Genomic DNA, 23,902 nt, shown 5'->3' on the forward strand with positions numbered 1-23,902 from the left:
GTGGAGCATTTGAGAGTCCTTCCTTCCCCTCTACACAGCCTTGGCCAAGAAATGGTAGAGAAAAAAACTCAGAACGTCATGGGGCCATGTCTTCCTAAGGAAGTAACCTCAGGAACCACTAAGCCCCACTCCCTCATTTTGCAAATAAGGAAAACGAGGCACAGAGCAGTTAAGAGGCTTGCCCAGAGTCACAGAGCTGCTAAGCATCTGAAATGTATTAGGACCTAGATTTTCCTAACTCCAGGTTTAGCACCCTCTCCATTGTAGACCATAATGTCTCTGAATAGCCGTCATTTATACAGTGTCTTAAAGTTTGCATACATTATCTCATGTGATCTTCGTAACAATGCCTTTAGATAGGTGCTATCATTATCCCCATTTTATAGGTGGGAAAACTGAGACTGAGAGGGCCTAAGTAACTCATCTGGGACAAAGAGCTAATAGACATCAGAAGATGGGATTTAAACCAAAGTCTTCCTGATTCCAAATCCATTGCCCTATCCGTAACACCATTCTTCCAATTTAACAAATATGCATTGGTCACATACTTGGATAATGAGAAATATAAATCCATTTGCTTCAATTCATTTCAACAAATATTTATTACAGTCACTCCTCAACATTCACTGTTTAACTTTCACGACTTCCAGCATTCTTGTGACTTTATTAGGAACCACATTTTCACTTTCCCGCATCTATGCACAGTAAAGAAAAAAGAGGAAAGACTCCATGAGAACACGTTTGTGGAGCAGCAGGGATCCGAGGTGCTTCACTGGTCTTGTTCGCCTGACCACTTTAAAGAGCTCCCCATGCATTCATTGCATGTTTCCATTGTTTGCCTTCAAAACTCAAGTTTTGTGCCGCAATTATGCCCCCAAAGCATAGCACAAGTCCTTCAGGCTCTAAGCCGAAGCGTGCAAAGTCAGTGATGCAGTTTAGTGAGAAAACAAAGGTGTTAGATAAACCTCGTGCTGGAATGTCTGCGGCTGCTGTCAGCCCAGAGTTTGGTGTTAATGAATTGACAATTCGTTATATCCACAAGAAGGAGGAAAGTATTTGTAAAAGTGTTCATGAATCCTCCCCAGAAAGTGCTAAAGTAACCTCTCAAGTACTCGGTGAGGGAATGGAAATATAATGAAAGTGGTGAAAGTTGTGGATAAAGGAACAGCGGCTACCTGGCACTAGTAGGGCGGAGTAACCCTCAGCCCCAGCCCAACCCTGCCATGCCATCCCAACTGAGCTGCCTGGTGGGAGTTCAGAGCTTAGACCAGGCAGAGGCATGGGCTTTTTATTGGGGAACGATTCAAGCACTGAGTTGAAAGTATCTCAAGGTTCCTTTGTCCCTGTCAACACTATCCCTGCCCTTCCCCATTCTGCCCATGTTGTCCTCTTCTCCCCTGTATTTTATGGGTTACTTCATGGTTACTGTGTCAGGAAAAGTGTATATGTGAACAAAATAAATGTTTTGTTATAAAAAAATTGTATGCAGAAAAGTATATTTTGAAAAATCTGTAGAAGAAGATGACAGTTTTCTGTGGTCATGGGAACCTAACTCCCTATTTCCTGTAGGTTCAATGTATCAACAATTGGGTTTTTTACTTTCATGCCATTTTCTAGGAACTTTATCCCAGCAAAAGTTGAGAGATAATTGTATATACCCACTATGAACAAAGTGAGCTCTTGGTAAAACACAGCAGCTCATCACATAGCTGCAGGGACAAGGCTTACAAGAAATCAGCAGGAAAGGACACAATATGTGATTAAATGACATCATGAGTGGTCCAGAGTGCAGGGGAGGGGGAGTTAGGGCTGGCTGGAGAAGTCAAGAAAGACTTCCTGGAGTTGGTATGCCAGGGCTAACACAACTTTGACTTTAGTCAGGCTTGTCATAATGTTTGATCTCTGTAGCTCTATGCGCTCTTATAATGAGTACAAGGATATGGTTTTGATTCTTAGAATTCTGTAACTGCAAATATGATCCTTCCTCCCTCTGAGGAATATAAATTAACTAATACTTCTTGCTATATATGAATATGTATATTTATATACAGTTATGTTAATAAGATCATAAAGCATAGGTCTGGAAGTGAAAGGAGCAGGTAACCCACTAATCACCATCCTGCAACTCCAGAAAAGGAGGGAATGTCTCCAATGCACATCACAGAGGGCGTGTTTTCTACACAAAAAGGGGAAGTTGAAAAACCATCTTTTGAGCAACTATACCACAGCAGTCCAAAGATCACTCACCATCTCCTCAAATGTATGCAGGTTTGGAAGCCTAAAGCATCTCACTCCCATCTCCAGACAACTACAAAGAATAACCTTTAAGCCATTCCCCAATTGATAAATGGTCAAAGGATATGAGCAGACAGTTCTCAGATGAAGAAATTAAAGCCATCTATAGTCACATGAAAAAAATGCTCTAAATCATTATTGATCAGAGTAATGCAAATCAAAACAACTCTGAGGTACCACATCACACCTATCAGATGGGCCAACATGACAAAACAGGAAAATGATAAATGTTAGAGAAGATGTGGGAAAATTGGAACACTAATGCATTGTTGGTGGAGTTGTGAAATGATTCAACCATTTTGAAGAACAATTTGGAACTATGCCCAAAGGGCTATAAAAATGTGCATACCCTTTGACCAGCAATAGCACTTCTAGGGCTGTATCCCAAAGAAATCATGCAAATGGGAAAAGGACCCACATGTACAAAAACATTCATAGCAGCTCTTTTTGTGGTGGCAAAGAATTGGAAATTGAGAGGATGCCCATCAATTGGGGAATGGCTGAGCAAGTTGTGGTATATGAATGTAATGGAATAAGAAATGATGAACAGGCTGACTTCTGAAAAACCTGGAAAGACTTGTATGGTCTGATGCTGAGTGAAGTGAGCAGAACCAAGAGAACATTGTACACAATAACAGCCATGTTGTGCGATGACCGATAGTGATAAACTTAATCCTTCCCAGCAATACAAAGATCTAAGACATCTCCAGAGGCCTCGTGATGGGAAATGTTAGCCACATCCAAAGAAAGAACTATGGAAGTTGAATTGCTATTGTTTTTCTCTTTTGCTGAGTTTTGTTTCCTCTTTCTGATGGCTCCCCCTATTGCTTTTAATTTTACTTACAACACCACTAATGTGAAAATATGTTTAATAGGAATGTAAACGTATAGCCTATATCAGATTGTACACCATCTTGGGGAGGGTGGTGGAGAGGAAGGGGGAGAAAAATTTTAAACTCAAAAGCTTATGGAAGTGGTTGTTGATAAATCAAAATAAATTAATAAAATTTTAAAAAAAGAATAACCTTTAATAAATCTTCTTTGGACACATTCATCTTTCTATACGCATTTCTTTCCCCCTTCTTCTGGTGTGAACACAGGTTTACTACATAATCACTTACTTGGAGAGCCATTTGCTGCCAAATGAAGGAATTAAAGCAGGTAGGAGAAACGGATCAGGTCTTCTCAATTTCAAATTCTTTTTATTCCAGGAGTCCTCACTCCAATTATTGCAGGGACGAGCCTAATTCAGGAGTTAGCTTGAGCTAGAGCCTGAAAGATGAGCAGATTTTTAAGAGGTAGCAGGGAGAAGAGTGTAGAGAAATATAGGGAAACAAAGGCAGACGAAGGGATAAGGCATGAGTCTGGTATTGATTTATTGTGTATTAGGGTAGGGGTGTGTGTGAGAACTCAGGAATCCAGATGTGAGTAGGAAAGATCTCATTTCTATTCTCCTTCCATCTTCTCTGTCCTGCCCCACTTCCAGAGCAACACCTCAACATCTCTCCCCTAGACCAGAGGTATCAAACTCAAGAAATGGGAGCCACTAAACCTTACGTAAAGATCCTTGTGGGCCACATATTGACTTAAAAACCATATATTACCAGTATCTATGTTATGTTATGTTTTTATGTGTTTTGTTAAATATTTCCTAATTATATTTTATGGGCAGCTAGGTGGTACAGTAGATAGAGTGCTGGATTTGGAGTCAGGAAGACCTGAGTTCAAATATGACCTCGGATACTTATCAGTTGTATGACCCTGAGCAAGTTATTTAACTCTGTTTGCCTCAGTTTCCTCATCTGTCAAATGAGCTGGAGAAGGGAGTGACAAACCATTCCAGTATCTTTGCCAAGAAAACCCCATACAGGGTCACAAAGAGCCAGACATGACTGAAAACAGCTCAACAACAACAACAATTACAATTTAATCTGTTTGGGAACATACCCAGGAGTTTATTGGTCTGCCGTTTGACACTTCTGACCTGGACTACTATAACGGCTCTGTAATTGATCTCTCTGTCTTTAGTCTTTCTGCCTCCAATTTATTCTTTGAATCTATGAGTCATTTCCTTTAGCTACAATATAATGAACAGATGCTATATATGGAAAAGCTTTTAGGACAAAGAATGCTAGAGATGAAAAGGACAGCATCTCTGCTGTCTAATTTGGACCCATCATCTTACATATCAGGAAACTGAGGCCCAGAGGGGGAAAGTGACTAGCCCAAGATCATACAGTGAATTAATAGCAGAGCTGAGACTTGAACCAAGGTCTCCCAATTCCCCATTCTCAGCCTATTGCTCAGATCCTTTCTTAAAAAAAGATTTTTATAGGGATAAGAAATACAAACACATTGTGGGTCTGAGTTGGTGAGGGGAAATGAGAAAAGGGAAATATCTGGCCTTGGAATTGAGGGCATAATAATAGAAAAACAATGAAAGAGGAATCACCCACTCCTTCTTTGTTTTGCTTTTCTCTGTTATGGGGAATGACTCTCCAATTGAAAAGGAATGAACCAAAATTATTAAGAGGGAACTGAAACCCAAGCTATGTGAGAAGTTAGATGAGAGAACAACAGACTTATCGTGATAAATCTAAGCCCCTTGGTCAGGATGAACTTTATCCCAGGATATTGCAAGAACTCCCAGATGTTATTACTGAGCTACTGTTCATGGGCTTAGAATACTTGTGCCAAATGGAAGAGAAGCCAAAGGATTGGAGACGGGCAAATGCTTTTCTGAGACTGAATGAATGGTCTTGAGTATCCTTGTGCCCTCCCAGGCACTCATCTCTGAAACAGGAACTGCTAGCAAGCTTGGCTGTGACATGATCCTTGCAAATTGCACCAGGCAGACTTTAACTTTATAATTCTCACCACTGTTTGTTCCACAGGGGTATATGTTGTGCCTTGGGTATTAGAACAACCAAGTCACACACCCTTGGCCAAGAGAAACATTGTACTGTACTCCTACCCACCACGATGGCAATATAGGTGAAAGAGAACCAAGTCAAATGTTAAAAATACTGTCCCTACAGGTGTACACCCCAGCCCTTTCTGTTCCCTCCCTCTTCTCATGCCAATAACAGCTCCCACAGCCACTGACACTCCAGACATTTTTTTTTGGCTAGGCAATGGGGTTAAGTGACTTGCCCAGGGACACACAACTAGTAAGTGTCAAGTATCTATGGCCAGATTTGAACTCAGGTCCTCCTGACTCCAGGGCCAGTGCTCTATCCACTGCACCACCTAGCTGCCCCCACATTTGAACACTTTTAATACCAAGGCTGGTCTCACACGTCTCTACATATACCAACAATCTGCCCATGTTCTAGCTACCCTAAATATGCTTCAAGACTTCAACATATCTGTGATATCACTGATCTGTTACTTCTTCCAATGGTATAGATAATAATGATAACAATAGTTACAATAATGATAACAACATCTAGAATTTATATAGTGCTTTATAGTTTGCAATAGATTTTGCATATGTTATCTCACTGAATCCTCGAAACAACCTTATGAGTCCAGTGCTACTATTTTACAGGTGTGGAAACTGAGGCTGAGAGACTATGACTTGTCCATAGCCTCATGGTCGTTAGTTGTTGTCCTTCATTCTCAAAGAGGACCAAAATGACATCACTATGTTGGTGTCAAGGTACAGTGTGTCCGACTGTGGCTGATCAGACCAATATGAGCTCAGAAGGCTCTACAAGTCAGGTACAAATAGTCCGTATATGAGCCCATGGCCTCAGAGTTCCTAAGTGTCCCAGGCAAAGTTTAAACTCAAGTCTATCCTGATCCCAAGTGTGGTACCCTATCCATGGTGCTTCCTAGCTGCCTCTAGATAACAATTCTTTAACACCTTTTTATTCAGTGCAATTCATGTCTTCCAAAAATCTTTCATAGAAAATGTATGTGATATGCTGGAGTCCCTCCTCTAGAGTCTTTGACACTTGGTGCTCATCCATGCAGTCATCAGGCTTTCTCTCTCCTTGGTGTCTTTCATGCTTACTATGTGGCAAACACATTTCCTTTTCCAATCATCTATTTTCTGAATGATCTTTTATGTCATTTCTTGCCTTCAAAACATCATTGGAAATGCTACAACTCACTCATACCCATGTGTGTCACTTCATCATTCTTTTGGTTCTTTAGAGATTGTAGCATTTCTTGCTTCACAGACATATAGCATTACAAGGAGAATATTGGTGTTTGTGAAAATGGATTTTTATATCAAAGATCAGCCTGGGATCATTGGAAGCTCTGTGTCATTTCCCAAATGCAAGCCCGTCTGCTCTTCCTCCTGTTCAGATCTGGACCCAGACCAGCATCCATCTGCTGTGCTGATCTAAGATTACATATATATATATATATATGTATACATATATTGAAACTGCTCAATGGGCTGTCTATCCACATTAGTGTGATAGCCTAGGCAATAGGCATTCTTCATCCACTTGGCTTTTCCTTTAAAAACTGTTAGTCCTAATTCTTTTGAGTGGTCGTGGATTTCATTGATGAGGTCCTATGGGGCTTGATGCAATGATGAACATAATGTCATTTGAAAACATAAACATCTGGACATCTCATCATGTTATTTATTTCATCTGAATTCTGCACTGGCTAACATTGCTGTCTAAAGGTTCACTTGAAATTGATAATGAGAGGATCGATGAAATGTAATGACAACTATCAGGTACTGGCTACACTGACAACATTGATTGACAGTCTTTCTCTCCAACTCAAATCCTGCCTCGTATTTGGGGACTTCAGCATATACAATGAAGTCCCCTAAAACATCCTGTTGTCCCAGTTCATCCATCTCCTAAATTCCTATATCCTACTTAACCACCTCCATGGATTGTCATACCATCAGCCATAACCTCCATGATTCCAAATTCTGAAATTTCCCTCTCTGATAATAATCACCTATATTTCAATGTCTCTTGTATTCCTATTCTCCTATTCCATCTTCCTTGAAACTCCCAGATCATATATCCCTTCCCTCCACATTTTCTATAACCCTTGCTCAGACCTAACTCTCTCCTCTTCCCAGTCTTGACCCTATGACCCTTTATTCTACTGCAGCTCACACCTTGTCAGTCTTCAAACCTAGATCATTCCATCAATTACCTTCTCTGTTTGCACTCCAAGGCTACTTAATGCCACTGGATAAAGTCACATCACCATATCTACAGGTTCCACTACAAATTCACGCTCTCTAATCACCTGCCTGCATAGCAAAATGTTTATTCTTCCTTGTTTGACTCTCTATTTCATTGCTTCAGCTTCCTTTCCCAACCTTCTTTTCTCTTGATGCAAATTAAAGTACCTTGAGGCACCACCTCACACCCAGAGGATTGGCAAAGATAAAGGAGAGGAAAATGAAGAACACTGGAGGGGCTGCAGGAAAATAAGGACACTGACACACTGTTGGTGGTCCTGTAAATTGGTTCAAACATTCTGGAAATATGCCATAAAAGTGACTAAGTTGGGCATACCTTTGGACTCAGTATTACTACAACTAGGTCTATACTCCAAAGACATCAAATTAAAAAGAAAAGGACTCATATACAGAAATATTTATAACAGCTCTTTTATATTAGCAAAAAACTGGAAAGTAAATGAATGTCCATCAATTGGGGGATGACTACACAATTTATGGTATATAAATATAGTGGAGATATTATTGTATCTTAAGAAATAACAAAATGGGGAAGGACAGGGAGGAAAGATTGAAGCTCAGAAGCTTATGAAAATGATTGTTGATAACTCAAAATAAATTAACTTAAAAAAAGAAATAACAAAATGGACAGTTTCATAGGAAACTAGAAGACTCCATGAACTGATACAGAGGGAAGTGAGCAAAACTAGGAGACCAATGTATACAATGACATCAATATTATAAAAAAAGCAAAACTATAAAAAAAATCTTCAGCAGTCTGATCAATACAATGAAAAACCGTGATTAGAGCATTGAAAATAAAGCACTCTGCTTGTCCTCCTGTCAAAGAGGTGGTGAACTTAAAATGCAAATCGAGACGTAAATTTCTGAACATGGCCAATGTGAAAATTGGTTTTGCTTGACAATACATCCTTGTTATGAGGATTTTTCATCTTTTTTCTTGTTCAACTGAGGAGGGAAAAGTGAGAGAAAACAAATATTAATTAATTGGGGAAAACAATAAAATTATATTTAAAAAAAACCTTCTGTTCTCAAGTCCCCAAACCTTCCCAACTCCTTTCTCTTAACAGATGTTTTTGCCTCCTACTTCAGTGAGAAAATAAGAGATCATTTGGCATGAGCTAGCCCTAGAAACTCATAAAGAAGTATCTACCAATGCATTTTGAAGTAAACCTGGGATTAGAGAGTTCTCTTTTTTCATGTTTCTATTCTAAATACATTTTACTGATTTTTTTTACATTGCTAAAATATGTCCAGTATCCCTCTTTCTCCATCTCCCAATGCACCATCTTTACAAATAAAATTTTTTAAGAAAAAGAGCAAAATTAATCAATTTATCTAAAAAGTCAGAAAATATATGCAAATATATGCAAGTCCCACCCCTGTGGACTTCCTACCTCTGCAAAGGAGTGAGGGGAGGCATATTTTCTTTTATCTCTTTTTTGGGGGACCCTGCTTGGTCTTTGTATTTTTGCAGCATTTTACTTTTAACTGTTTTATGGTTATTGTTCTTTCCATTGTCATTGTTATTGTTATTTTTATATTGTTCTCCTGACTCTGTTTCCTTAATTTTTCAGTAGTTCATGCAAATCTTTCCATAATTCTCTGTATTCATCATATTTCTCATTTCTTACAATAACATTGCATGACATCAATGGACCATAATTTGTTTATCCACCCCCCAATCAATGGGCATCTACTTTATTTCTAATTTTTTGCTACCACAAAAAGTACTGCCATAAATATTTTGATGTATGTAGCAGCTTTCTTCTTATTAATGCTTTTTTGCGTTTCTAATAATCTCTCCATTGTATGTTATTTCTGAAGTTGTATATGTAGCAAGAGCTGTCCTGCTTGTAGCATGGGGATGTCCTGTGACTTGACGAGAGGCAGAATAGATATCTCTAGGCTCTTCTCCCCCAGCTCTTTTCCAAGGAAGACTGTATTTCCTCCCAAGAAGTTGGGGACCAGAGGCTACTGCTCAGCTCTCCTCAAAGAGGCTAGAATTATATCAGTCTGATCCCTTAAATATTGTTAGTCTAGGTGATATGGTTTTTAGATTAAAACTAAACTTCTGGTTGCTATTTCTTAAAGCGGAAAGGACCCTAAGCTTTACGTCTAAGGTTTGAACACTTTCCTACCAAATACTAGTTCTACAATGAACAAACAAAGCCAGTAGCAAAGAAATACATCTGTCCAAGTCAATAACAAAACAGAAATCAGAGAAAATTTACATGAGGGGATTTATACCAGACACTACAGAATGAAGGGACTCTCCCATTGGGAGCAAGGTAACTCAGCTCAGCAGAGAGAGGGAGAGAGAAGAGAAAAGAGACAGAGACAGAGAGAGAGACAGAGACAGAAAGACACACAGAGAGACAGAGACAGGGAAAGAAACAGGAAAGGAGAGGAGAAAGGAGGGGAGGAAAGGAGAGAAGAGTAGAGGAAAAGAGAAGGGAGGAAAGGAGAGGGGAGGGGAAGAGAGGGGCAAGGAAAGGAGGGGAGGAGAAAGCCAGATCTTGGCCTAGAGGAAATTCCCTAAAGTATTTAGTGTAGCAAGCTGGGGATAGGAACATAATTGAAGAATGCCAGATTCTCTCCTGTTGGCTTCTTCCCAGAATCTCATTTTTTCAGCAACCTGAAGTGGGGTTTGGCATTATCCATCTTCTCTCTTGAAGCTGGAAGCTAGAAGTGCCTGAAGTGACTGCAGAACCCTAAGAAGACTGAAGGAACTTGAAGCGAGTCCAAAGAGAGCAGTGCTCTCTTCTTTCCCACTCTCATAGTAACTCTGCTCTGCCCCTCCACAGGTGAGGAATATTGATCTCCCCCAGTGAGGAGAAAGTACCATACCAATGGGCTTTGGGACTCGGGTTATATGCGTGATCTATCATCTTTTACATAACTGCCAGAAACTTCACTGCAGTGATTTGGAGTATGTTGAGGCAGGGGAAAAATGATAAGACAAGTCAAAAGGGAGCTTGGTACACCTGTTATGTTGCATTGTTAATTAGGTATCAAATAGGATTGGTCTGGAATGGGGTTCTGGGAGACATAGAATGATAAGCTAAGAGTGAACATGAGGTTATAAAAGGACTAAACATGCTTGGGTCAGAGTACCTACTAGGCCAGTCTCAAATCAGCAGGACTGTTGTTCTAGGGTGAGTTGCCACTTTTCTCTCCTTGAGAAGTCCCTAAGTGGTGCAGTGGATAGAGCACCAGGCCTGGAGTTGGAAAGATTCGAGCTTAAATCTGGCCCCAGACACTTACTAGCTGTGACCCTGGGCAAGTCACTTAAACCTTATTTGCCTCAGTTCTTCATCTGTAAAATGGGGACACATTGGAGAAATAAATGGCAAACCACTCCAGTATCTTTGCCAAGAAAATCCCAAATGGGGTCATGAAGAATAGGACACAGTGACCAACAACAACAAAGGGTAAGGAAATAGGAAAAGGGAAATCCTGGGAGGCCAAAGGCAATCATGTTAGCAGCTGAGGATGATTTGGAGCATGGCGAGATCAACCAGGAGGCTACTGCAAATAGTCTAGGTGTGAATTGCTGAGGGCTTGCACCAGGGTAGCAACAGTATCAGAAGAGACAGGAGGTATATGTGAGCAATGTTACAAATATAAAATTGATAAGACTTAACAATAGATTGGATATGAGGGGTGTGCATACATGTGTGTGGGCACATGCACGTGTGCGTGCATGTGTATGTGAAATTGACAGGGAGCTGAGGATGACATCTAGATTGCAAGCTTGGATTACTTGGAGGATTACTTGGTGGTACCCTTGACAATAATAGGGAATTTAAGGAAATTAGAGTTTGGGGAAAATATAACGAGTTCAGTTTTGGACATGTTGAGCTCAAGATGTCTATGGGATGGGATGTGCAGTTTTAGATGTCCAATAGAGAGTTGGAGATAGGAGGTCAGCAGAAAAGTAAAGACTAGATAAATAGATCTGAAAACCATCAGTATAGAGATGAAAATTGAATCCTTTGAGCTGATGATGTCACCAAGTGAAACATTATAAAGCAAAAAGAGAATAGGGTCCATGGCATACCCCTATGGGAAATCTACAGTTAGTGAGTGTGATCTGGTTGAAGACCCAACAAAGCGAACTGAGAAGGAGCAGTTAGGTAGGAGGAGAACCAGGAGACAGCAATGTTACAAAAACTTAGATGGGGGATTGACAGTGTCAAAGACTGAAGAGAAGTAAAGAAGAAAAAAGATTGAGAAAAAGCCATTAGATTTGGCAACTAAAACATCATTGAGGCTTCCAGGGGTGAAGCCAAGATGGCAGAGTAGAGAAAGTGCTCAGCTGAGCTCTCCCAACATTCCCCTCCAAACAACTTTAAAATAACACCTCAAATTGAATTTTGGAGTGGCAGAAACAACAAAAGGTCAGAGTGAGATATTCTTGCAGCCCAAGACAATTTAGGAGTTCAGAGAGACAGGTCTGTGACACAGGGCTGGAGGTTGCTCTGGAGTGCACGCAAATGAAACATCATGGTGGGACTAGGTGATGGCAACAAAAATGACTGCAGCTTTGAGAGTTCCCAAGCCAGAGACAGTAAGGGGACTTGGCAACTGGTCAGAAAAACACTACACGGGACCCCTGTGCTAGCACTGGACATAGGACCATACGCTGTTTGGCAACTCCATTGCCTATACCCACTTCTGGGTCATAGTTCAAGGGCAGGGAGGAGCGCACTTGGTATAGAGGGAGTGGAAGCCCTGAGGGGCATTATCACTTCTGATCCCAGGGGATCAGGGACACTGAGGAGCAGCATCAATTGTAATCCCAAGAGATCAGGGGCCCTTCCTGGCTAAGGACCAGAGTGCAGACCAGAAGAGCAGTGATCACACCTCTCTCCAGATCAAACCCCCTTGGAAGCACAGAAAATTTCTAAAGCCCCAGAACTAGCTCTGAAAACAGCAAGGCAAAAAAGCCTAAAGCTTGAGACAGTTTTCCTCCACTCCCCATGCTAGGAACAGAACCTAACATTAACATAAAGTTCCAAACTATGAAATATGATGGAAAATGAGTGAACAACAACAACAACAACAACAAAATACCTAATCATAACAAGCTACTATGATGACAAGGAAGCTCAAGATACAAACTCAGAAGAAGATAATGAAGTCAAAACAGCTACAAGCTTCAAAGGAAAAAATATGTGAATTGAACACAAGTCCAACAAGAATTCCTGGAAGAACTAAAAAATTATTTTCAAAATCAAATAAGGGGGCAGCTAGGTGGCACAGTAGATATAGCACAAGCCCTGAAGTCAGGAGGACCTGAGTTCAAATCCAGCCTCAGACACATGACACTAGCTGTGACTTGACACTTACTTAACCCTGATTGCCTCACTAAAAAGAAAAAAAAAATCAAATAAGAGTGGTAGAGGAAAAATTAGGCAAAGAAATGAAAGCAAAGGAAGAAAATTATAAAAAGACTATTAACACATTGGTTAAAGAGACACAAAAAAAATTGAAGAAAACAATACCTTAAAAAGCAGAATGGTCAAATGAAAAAAAAAAAGGTGCAAAAGTTCACTGAAGAAAATAGTTCCTTAAAAATTAGAACTGGGCAACTAAAAGCTAATGGCTCAATGGACATCAAGAAACAATAAAGCAAAAGAAAAAGAAAAAAGGAAAGAAAATGTGAAATATCTCATAGGAAAAACAACTGACCTGGAAAACACATTGAAGAAAGATAATTTAAGAATTATTGGACTACTAGAAAACAATGATTGAAAAAAACAAAGAACCTAGACATCATATGTCAAGAAACTGTCAAGGAAAACTGCCCAGATATCCTTAAACCAGAGAGTAAAATATAAATTGAAAGAATCTATCAATCACCACCTGAAAGAGATACCAAAATGAAAACTTCCAGGAATATTATAGCCAAATTCCAGAGCTCCCAGGTCAAGAGAAAATACTTCAAGCAATCAGAAAGAAACCATTCAAATACAGTGAAGCCACAGTCAGGCTCACACAAGATTTAGCAGCTGCCACATTAAAGGAGCAAAGGGCTTTGAAAATTCTGGAAAGCAAAGGAGCTAGGATTACAACCAAGAATAAACTACCCAGCAAAACTGAGTATAATCCTAAAGGAGGGAAATTGGTATTTAATGAAATAAGAGGCTTTCAAGAATTCCTGATGAAAAGACTAGAGCTGAATGGAAAATTTAACTTTCAAATATAAGACTCAAGAGAAGCATAAAAAGGTAACCATGTCAGAGACATTATAAGGGACTCAATAAGGTTAAACTGTTTGCCCCTCTATTTGAGAAGATGATACACATATTTTCTAAGAATTTTAGGGCAGTTAGAAATATTCTACACAGAAAGAGGGTGTGGAAGTGAATTGTGTTGGGATGATGTTTAAAAAAATGGATAGGCAAGAAAGAGGAATCCCCTAGAAGAATGGGGAAAGGAAGAATAAGGGAAATTCTCTCACATAAAAGGTGTGCAAAAAAGTTTTTACAGTGAAATGGGTAATGGTGGGGGGATAGGGGAGGCAACGCTTGAACTTTACTCACATCTAAATTGATTCAAAGAGAGAAGTGTGTGTGTGTGTGTGTGTGTGTGTGTGTGTGTGTGTATGTGTGTAACTGGTAATAGAAATCTATCTTATCTGACAGGGAAGTAGGAGAGGAAGGGGATAAAAGAAAGAGGAGTGCTAAAACAGAGAGTAGATAGAAGAAGGCAATAGGCAGACGCAAAACAGACTTTAGAGGAAGGACAGGTTAAAAAGGTAAAGGGAAGAATAAACAGAAGAAAATAGGATGGAAGAAATGCACAATTAGTGAACATTGCTTGAATGTGAATGGGATGAACTCATCCATCAAAATGGAAGTGGGTAGCAAAGTGGATTAGAAACCAGAATCCAAAACTATGTTGTTTACAAGAAACACATTTGAAACAGAGAGACACACACAAAGTTAAAACAAGGGACTGGAGCAGAATCTATTATGCTTCAGCTGAAGTTAAAAAAGCAGGGGTAGCAATCATGATCTCAGACAAAGCAAAGGCAAACAAGGAAACTACGTCTTGCTAAAAGGAACCATAGATAATGAAGTAATATCAGTACTAAACATAAATGTACCAAATGGCATAACATCCAAATTCTTAAAGGAAAAGTTATATGAATTGCAGGAGGAAATAGACAGTAAAACTATACTAGTGAGAAACCTCAACTTTCCCTCTCAGAGTTAGATAAATCTAACCATAAAATAAATAAGAAAAAAGTCAAGGAGATGAATGGAATCTTAGAAAAGTTAGATATGATAGATCTTTGGAGAAAACTAAATGGGAATAGAAAGTAATGTCTTTTTTTCCACTGGACATAGTACCTTCACAAAAATAACCATGTATTAGAGCATAAAAACCTCAGAACCAAATGCAGAAAATCAAAAATATTAAATGCATACTTTTCAGACCATAATACAGTAAAAATTACATTTAACATAGAGCTGTAGAAGCATAGATTAAAAATTAAATGGAAAGTACATAATATAATCCTAAAGAATGAGTGGGTCAAAGAACAAATCATAGAAATAATTATTTCATTAAAGAGAATGACAACAATGAGAGAACATTCCAAAATTTGTGGGATGTAGCCAAAGCAGTACTGAGGGAAATTTTATATCTCTTAAAGTATGTATCAGTAAAAGAGAGAAAAAGTAGGTCAATGAACTGGGCATGCAACTAAAAAAATAGAAAAAGAAAAAATCAAAAATCCCCAATTAAATACCAAAATGAAAACTCTGAAAATCAAAGGAGAGATTAATAAAATTGAAAGTTAAAAAAAAATGAGCTAATAAATAAAATGAAGCTGGTTTTATGGGAAAAAAACAATAAAATGGATAAACAATTGGTTAATTTGGTGTTTAAAAAAAGAAAGAAGAAAATCGAATTACCAGTATCAAAAATAAAAGAAGTAGAATCAACACCAATGAAGAGAAAATTAAAACAATTATTAGGAGATATTTTGCCCAATTATATGCCAATAGATCAGAAGATCTAAGTGAAATGGATGAATATTTACAAAAATATAAATTGCCCAGATTAAAAGAGGAAGAAATAGAATACTCAAATAACAACCTCTTAGAAAAAGAAAGTTAACAAGCCATCAATGAACTCTCTAAGAAAAAATCCCTATGGCCAGATGGATTCACAAGCAAATTCTACCAAACAGTTAAAGAACAATTATCTCAATACTATATAAACTATTTGGAAAAGTAGGTAAAGAATGAATCCTACCAAATTCATCTTATGACACAAATATGGTACTAATACCAAAACTGTGAAGAGTGAAAACAGAAAAAGAAAATTACAGACCAATTTTCCTGAAGAATATGGATGCAAAAGTTTTAAATAGAATGTTAGCAAGAAGATTATAGCAATATATTATAAGGATCATACACTATGACGAGGTAGGATTTCTACCAGGAATACAGAGCTGGTTGAATATTATAAAAGCTATCAGCATAAGCAACCATATTAATAACAAAACCAACAGAAATGATATTATCTCAATGGATGCAGAAAAGGCCTTTGACAAAATACTATACTCACTCCTATTAAAAACACTAGAGAGTATAGGAATAAATTGAACTTTCCTTAAAATGATAAGTAGTATCTGTCTAAAACCATCTGCAAGTATTATCTGTAATGGTGATTTAACTAGAAGACTTCTCAATAAAATCAGGGGTGAAGCAAGGATGCCCTTATCACCATTTTAATTCAATATTGTGCTATAAATGTTAGCTATAGCAATAAGAAAAGAAAAAGGAACAGAAGGAAGTAGAATAGACAATGGGGAAACAAAACTAGCACTCTTAGCAAATAGTATGATGGTATACTTAGGGAAACTTAGAGAATTAACTAAGAAACTAGTTGAAATAATAACTTTAGCAAAGTTGTGGGATATAAAATAAACCCACATAAATCATCTGCATTTTTTATATATTACTAACAAAGTCCAATAGCGAGAGATAGATAAATTCTATTTAAAATAACTGTAGACAATATAAAATACTTAGGTGTCTACCTGCCAAGACAAACCCAGGAACTACATGAACACAATTACTAAACACTTCTCACATAAATAAAATCCGATCCAAGCAATTGGAAGAAAACTATTAATTGCTCATGGGTAGACCAAGACAATATAATCAAATGACAATTCCACCTAAATTAAACTACTTATTTGGTGCCATACCAATCACACTACCAAAACGTTATTTCATAGAGCTGGAAAACATAATAAAATTCATTTGGAAAAACAAAAGGTCAAGAAAATCAAGGGAATCACTGAAAAAAGATGTGAAGGAAGGTGACCTAGCTGTACCAGACCTCAAACTGTATTATAAAGTGGTAATCAACTAGCTATGTGACCCTGGGCTATGTGACCCTGGGCAAGTCACTTAACCCCCATTGCCTCACCAAAAAGCAAAAAAAAAAAAGTGGTAATCATCAAAATAATCTGGTAACACCTAAGAAATAGAGTGTTAAACCAGACGAATACATTAGGTATACAATATATTATACTAAATGACCATAGTAATTTAGTGTTTGATAAACCCAGCGAGCCAAGCTTTTAGCACAAAAACTTATTATTTGACAAAAACTGCCAGGAAAACTGGAAAACAGTGTGGCAGAAACACCTTATGCCAAGATAAGGTCAAAATGGGTACATGATTAAGATATGAAGGGTGATACCATCAGCAAATTAGGACATGGAATAGTTTACCTGTCAGATCTATGGATAAGGGAAGAATTTAGGACCAAAAAAGATATAGAGAGCATTAAAAAATACAAAATGGATAATTTTGATTATGTTAAATTTAAAAGGTTTTGTACAAACAAAACCAATGTAACCAAAATCAGAAGAAAAGCAAAAACCTGTGGGGAAATTTTACAGCAAATATCTCTGATAAAGGCCTCGCTTCTCAAATATATAGAGAACTGAGTCAAAGTCATAAGAATGTAAGTCATCCCTCAATTGAACAATGTTCAAAGGATATAAATAGGCAGTTTTCAGACAAAGAAATCAAAGCTAGCTATAGTCATATGAAAAAATGCTCTAAATCACTATTGATTAGGAAAATGCAAATTAAAACAACTCTGAGGTATCACCTCACACTCATCAGATTAACTAATATGATAAAAAGGGAAAATGATAAATGTTGCAGGGGATGTGGAAAAACTAGGACACTGATGCACGTTGGTGAAGTTGTGAACTGATCCAACCATTCTGGAGAGCAATTTGGAACTATGCCCAAAGGGCAACTAAATTGTGCTTACCCTTTGATCCAGCAATACCACTACCGGATCTGTATCCCAAAGAGATCATAAAAAAGGGAAAAGGACCTACATGTGCAAAAATATAGCAGTTCTCATCTTCTGCCAAGGGCCTTCCTTAGTCCACTCCTCATCCCCCTGTAGTGCTTTCCCTTTGGAGGGATATAGATGGATAGATTTGTTGTTTGGTCATTCCAGTTGTGTCCAACTCTTTGTGACCCCATTTGATGGTTACTTGGCAAAGATACTGGAATGGTATGTTATTTTCTTCTCCAGATCATTTTACAGATGAGGAAACTGAGGTACATAGGGTTAAGTGACTGGCTCAGGGTCACATGGCTAGTAAGTATCTGAGGCCAGATTTGAATTCAGAAAGATAAATCTTCCTGATTCCAAGCCCAGTGCTCTATCTATGGTGCCACCTAGCTGCCCAGTTAGACAGACAGACACACAGAGAGACAGAGAGACAGACAGACAGACAGACAGACAGACAGACAGACAGATAGATAGATAAGATAGATAGACAGATAGATAGATAATATTGTATGCATACTTTCTTGCATGCTTTCATCTCTATTAATAAGTGAACTCCTCATGGACAGAAATCCCATTTTTGCCTTTCACTGTATTCCCAGAACTTAGCATAGTGTCTGTTACATGATAAATGCTTATTGACTGACTCACTAACCCTAGATTCCTGACTATAAGCACAAGATTTTACCAAGATGCCCCATGTAGGTCTGGACCCTAGGGCTCTGGCTCTAGATTACAGTCAATGATCTTCAAACTTCCTACCCTCGAAACCTGGATCCAGGCTGAGTTCCTCTAGAACTGAGAGGGCACCAAACGAACACATTCACTGCTTGGTGCATAGATTGCTAGATTTCGAGGCAAGTGAGACCTGGGTTTGAATTATGCCTTTCACAGTTAACTAAATGTGACTATGGGTGAGTCACTTAACATTACAGTTTCCTCATTTGTAATATGGGGATATAACGAATCCAGAAGTAATTCCCTCTCAGAGTTATTTTGAGGAGCAAATGAAATAATGCATCTAAAGAAACTGGCAAGCTTTGGCTATTATCATTAGTACTAAACCGGGAGAGAAGATTTTATCTTTTCTAACTGGCCACACAATGATTTTTTTTAATCATGTTGGAAAAAGTATCTTCTTGGGTTACTCTGATAATAAGCTAAAATAAGCAATAAACAGTCTAGGTCTCAGCCAGTCTTTTCATGATGAGGTCCAGTCTTGCTCAGGGTCACCTCCTCTGTGCCATCTCTATGTGCCAGGAGTGTTCCATCACATCATCATCATCAATAATTATCATCAAACATTGATAACAATGATAATGGTAACAAAAACAATGATAATAATCACATTTATATAATGCTTTAAAATTCACAAAGCACTTTACAAATATTATTTCATTTTTATTTATTTTATTTATGATCTCTCAACAACTCTAGGTGGTAGGTGCTATTATTACCCCAATTTTAAAGATAAGAAAACTGAGGCAAACAGAACTTAAGTGACTTGCCCAGGGCAACACAGCTAGTGAGTGTCTCACTTAGGGAGTGATTTGAACTCAGATTCTCTCAACTTTAGATCCAGTGCTCTACCCACTGTGTCACCTCCCTGAGAGTAAATGGGGGTCCTCAAGCTAGGAGGCTCTGAAGCCCACCCTACACAACCTCAGCATGGTCAAAGGTATGGAGCTATGTGACCCCACTGGAAATTGCCAGGAGCAGAGTAGGAAGCATGGACACCCAAGAAAGAGCTGAGGAAATGGGGGAGCAAGGTGATAGGCACCCAGTGCTTTCTCAGTTTATGTTTCTGTCATAGGATTTTGAGCTGGAAGCGGGCATAGAAATGGTCTAGCCTAACTTTTTACATCTAAGGAAATTGGAGCTCAGCAAGGTAGAGTAACCTGCCCAGGAAACTTGAGAACCTTTCTTTAAGTTTCCTAGAGCAGTTTCTGGATCTCACTTTTGCCCTAAATAAACTATTTTTTTTATTAATACTAATTTTTGTCCATGCCCTCTCTCCCCTAGTTTACTGTTATATCCCTGAGGATATAGACCATATTACTTTTCATCTCTGTGTAAAGATTTTTCAGATTTTTGCTGATTGAAAGGGCAAAAACAAATATAAATGTGAGAATTGTATATGAAAAACAGTAAGAAAGCATCCCACAGAGACAAGGCACTTATCCAGGGCAAAGAAGGACACAATATATTATTTCCCAGTCCACCAGAGAAGCAGAGCAGCCAGTTTGGAATAAGCCCATTCCAATAGAGGAGCGGGTTGGTACAGCAGCAGAACAACAGTAGAACACAGCATACTAGCAGAGCACCCCCCCTTAGTAATGGAGTCACCAATCCAACATGAATATCACATTCACCATTGAATGGTGTGAGGACAGTTCCCAAGAGTTGTGAGTTGCTTGGGTCACGGGTATTCCCTACATATGAGCCTCCGTACCAAATCTTTAAGTTTATCGTCATTCTTCCCAATGGACACTGTGTATATTGCTGGAAGAGTATGACACAGGTTTATGGCTGGAATGTCATGTAATTATTATTGTTGTTTTTATTTATTTTTTAAGTAAATGTTTTTGTTAAGAGCTGAGTCAGTTAGCTTATTTGTTAGTGGGAATATACTAGTGGGGGCTCTAGAGCTACAGAAGTAGGATAACAGTCATCCATAGGGCTAGAAAGCTGAGAGTAAAAGTAGGAACCCACAGCTGCCCTTGTGGAATACCAACATGTAATTATAGGTGCAGGTATGGTGAATGAGCCAACCCAGAGAGAGATGAGAGGGGATAGGGACACACCATGTACTCATAATACATCTGTATCCTCAATTCTAAGCACAGATCTTACACATAATAGTCCCTTAATAAATGTTCAGTGAATTGAGTTCTAAAGGACTTGAAAACCATTTAAGTCAAAGAATGCCAGTTCAAATCCTGTTTCTTCCATCCAGTAGTTACATAACCTTGGGCAAGTCACATTTCCTTAAGGCTCAGTTTCCCTTAGCTATAAAATGGGAGTGATAATACTTGAATTACCTATTTCACAGGGCTATTAATATGCTTGAAACACAATGGAAGAGGTAAAATACACTAGAAATATTTTCTATTATTTTATTATTATCTAATTTCTCTTATTTTACAGATAAGGAAACAGACCCAGAGAGGTAAAGCTAAGGAATCACCCAAGTTAATACACTGAACTAGTAGCAAAGCTTGGGACTACAATCAGGAATCTGACTTTCTGTTCAAGGCTCTTCCCACTTCACACTGTCTTTCTGGATGCTGGTTGACGTAGAATATTTGGAAGTTGGCAGACCATAGGGAAAGCCACAGACAACTGACAATGGGGGCTTCCCATCAGATCAGAAAGAATCTTGGATTTAGATTCCAGAAGACTGAGGTTTGAGTAACAGCTAGGACACTTGCCATCTATATGATCATAAACAATCTTTCTGAGCCTCAATTTCTTCATATGAAAATAGAGATAATCAAATTTTCACAATTTACCTAACTGAGAGGAAAATATTTTATAAACTCTAGCATACGAGAGATGTGTGAGCTAGGTGTGCCAACCTCATGGGAATTTGTGTGACCCTGAACGCCAGGTTTGAGAATATTCCCAGATGCCCAGATCTCATCCCAGAAGCATCTACCCAAATGTACTAGGGGCTACTGGAGTCCTGACCATAACATCCTGTTCTAATCTTATGTAGGACCAGGCTGGACTAAAGGAACTCTGTTGTATCCCTGGGATCCCCACTCACCAGAGATGACTAGGAGCCTAGTCAGCAGCAAATAAAGCAGAGTAAAGCCAAATGGGAGGGTGAAGCTGGACATGGTGATGGGCTTCTGGTGCTTGCTCTGTCTGTCTGTCTTTCCACAGACAGATTATCTGATGCTCTGCCTACCAATGACGGAACTGATCACATCCTCTTCTGGTAGCAGGGGAAGACCTGGGGTTAAAGTGTCTCTGCAATTGGCTCAGGAAGAAAAAGTAGGTAGGATTTTGCTTTAACCCTATATAGAAGATGAGGTAAAATTTCCTTGAATGTGTCCCAGAGACCTGCTGTGTAGGTGGTGGAAGTAGTCCCTCTGGCTGTGACCAGACCACATCACTCCCCTTCTCCAAGGTGCCAATGACTCCAATTTACTATGGGAGAAATACTAACTCCTTAGCCTGCCATTTAAGGCACTTCACAGTCTAGCTCCAATCTACCTTCCCAACCCTATTTCACATTTGTATATTCTGTATTTCAAGGGACTATTCTCTTCCTCATGTCCCAATCTCATTTTGCCACCTCTTGCCTCAAGTCAATATGCATAGGCCACCCCCACAATGCCTCAAACACTCTGCTTCACCACCTCTATCTGGTGAAATCCTCTTCCTTCAAGGTTCAGTTTAGATAACTCAGTTTCTCTATGAAATTTTCCCTGATCCTGCCTCCTTCACCAACCCTAGCCACCTAAAAGTTAAAAGTGATCCTTCTCAATTTCCTGTAGAATACTGCCCCATATAGTGACATGTGATATCACTAATAGTGTTTAATAGTAGTCTTACTCTCCAGTAATTCTAAATACTTTTTCACTGGAATCACAGACCCAATCCAGCCTTTTTCTTTACGTCTACTTCCCTCTCAAGTGGCCTCTCAATAGTCATCTTAAGCATCCTCTCTTTCTTCCTCCTACCATAGCTCTGTTACTCCCTAACTACTTCAAATCTGACCTCAAATATTTACTAGCTCTGTGACCCTGGGCAAGTCACTTAACCCTGTTTGCCTCAGTTCTTCTTCTGTAAAATGAGTTGGAGAAGGAAATGGCAAACCTCTCCAGTATCTTTGCCAAGAAAACCCCAAAGGGGGTCACGAAGAGTCAACTGAACAACAACTTCCTCCATGCTTAGACCGTCTTTGACTTAATGTTATGTCTTAGTGTTGTCTGGGGCACTGGGAAGTTCATTGATTTGCTTAGGGTTATGTAGTAGGACTTGAACCCAGGTCTTCCTGACTGAGATTCACTCTTTATCTGCTATAATCATGCTGCCTCTATTTTTTAAGATAGTTTGAAGAAAATAAACTGAACTCCCATCACAGCCCATAGAAAATAACTCAAAAGAGGTTTCTCTCAGATCAATCTGAGCACATACTTTTCAACCCTATACAGTGTGGACCTGCCCATTGGTGCTTGGTTGCAATAACACAGAGAACCACTAATTGGGTGTCAGAAACTGGGGTTGCCTCCAAGATGATTGGCTGCCTTGGGCTCAGGAGGATGGACTCTTGGAGATGCTCTTTTTACCAGTCTATGAGGGACAAGGCAGCATGCTCTCCTCTTTTTTCCCTTTCCCCATCTTTAAAGTCTTCCCATTTTGGAAGACTGACTAGTGAGCTAGAGCAGGGAGGAAGGAAGCCTATTTTGTACCCATGCTCTCTCCCTTCCCTTCCTACCCCTCCCTGTCCTTCCCCCTCCTTCCCCCCTTCCCACTAGTGGCTGGGTTGAGGTAGAAGCTGATGGGATTTGCAGAAGGACCTTGTCACTCAGACCAAGGGGAGAGAATCCAAGAGAGAATTTTTCCCTGCTCAGGTCATGGCAGCAATCATGACACTGATAGATTACCTATAGAAGGACGTGGCACTCTTTTCATGCTAACTCTTCCTTGCTGCTTCCAAAGGGCAAAGATCACATTCACCCACAGCACAGATGCCATGAACTGAACCAGGAGTGGAAGAAGATACCCTCCCTACCCTCTCCCTTATCTTTTACCTCAGCTCTGAGAAATGGGCTGGGGGGAGAGGTCTCTGCTCTATGTTATTTGTCCTCCATTTCAGGTGCTAGTGGCAATCACCACCTTACCTGGGAGTTGGAGCCATGGGCGGGGGTGGGGGGACCTTGGAGCCAGGATCACTGTTGGAATGTTGCAGCCAGACAGGAGGGCAGGGAAGCCCTGAGAAGCAGTGAGGGCATCCTGGGACTCAAAGCCTTGGTCTGATTTGGGATTTAGAATTAAGGACTGTGTGCTCTATAAGAACCAAGCTAAGCTATGAACCTAATCCCCTTCCCTTCT

The 23,902-nt window shown here is 39.3% G+C and overlaps 1 long non-coding RNA gene across 1 annotated transcript; it reads right to left on the bottom strand.

The window, feature by feature from the left end:
* Window positions 1-583: 583 nt before the first annotated feature.
* On the bottom strand, window positions 584-22,014 carry LOC110193753 (uncharacterized). The gene is made up of 3 exons (XR_002320542.2): window positions 21,606-22,014; window positions 3,417-3,567; window positions 584-695 (listed from the first exon to the last, which is right to left on the bottom strand). It is a non-coding gene; the product is annotated as an uncharacterized LOC110193753 (long non-coding RNA).
* Between the last annotated feature and the right edge of the window lie 1,888 nt (window positions 22,015-23,902).

This window comes from Phascolarctos cinereus, unplaced genomic scaffold (assembly GCF_003287225.1).
Source record: "Phascolarctos cinereus isolate Bilbo 61053 unplaced genomic scaffold, phaCin_HiC Scaffold_2;HRSCAF=192, whole genome shotgun sequence".
NCBI classification, from domain to species: domain Eukaryota; kingdom Metazoa; phylum Chordata; class Mammalia; order Diprotodontia; family Phascolarctidae; genus Phascolarctos; species Phascolarctos cinereus.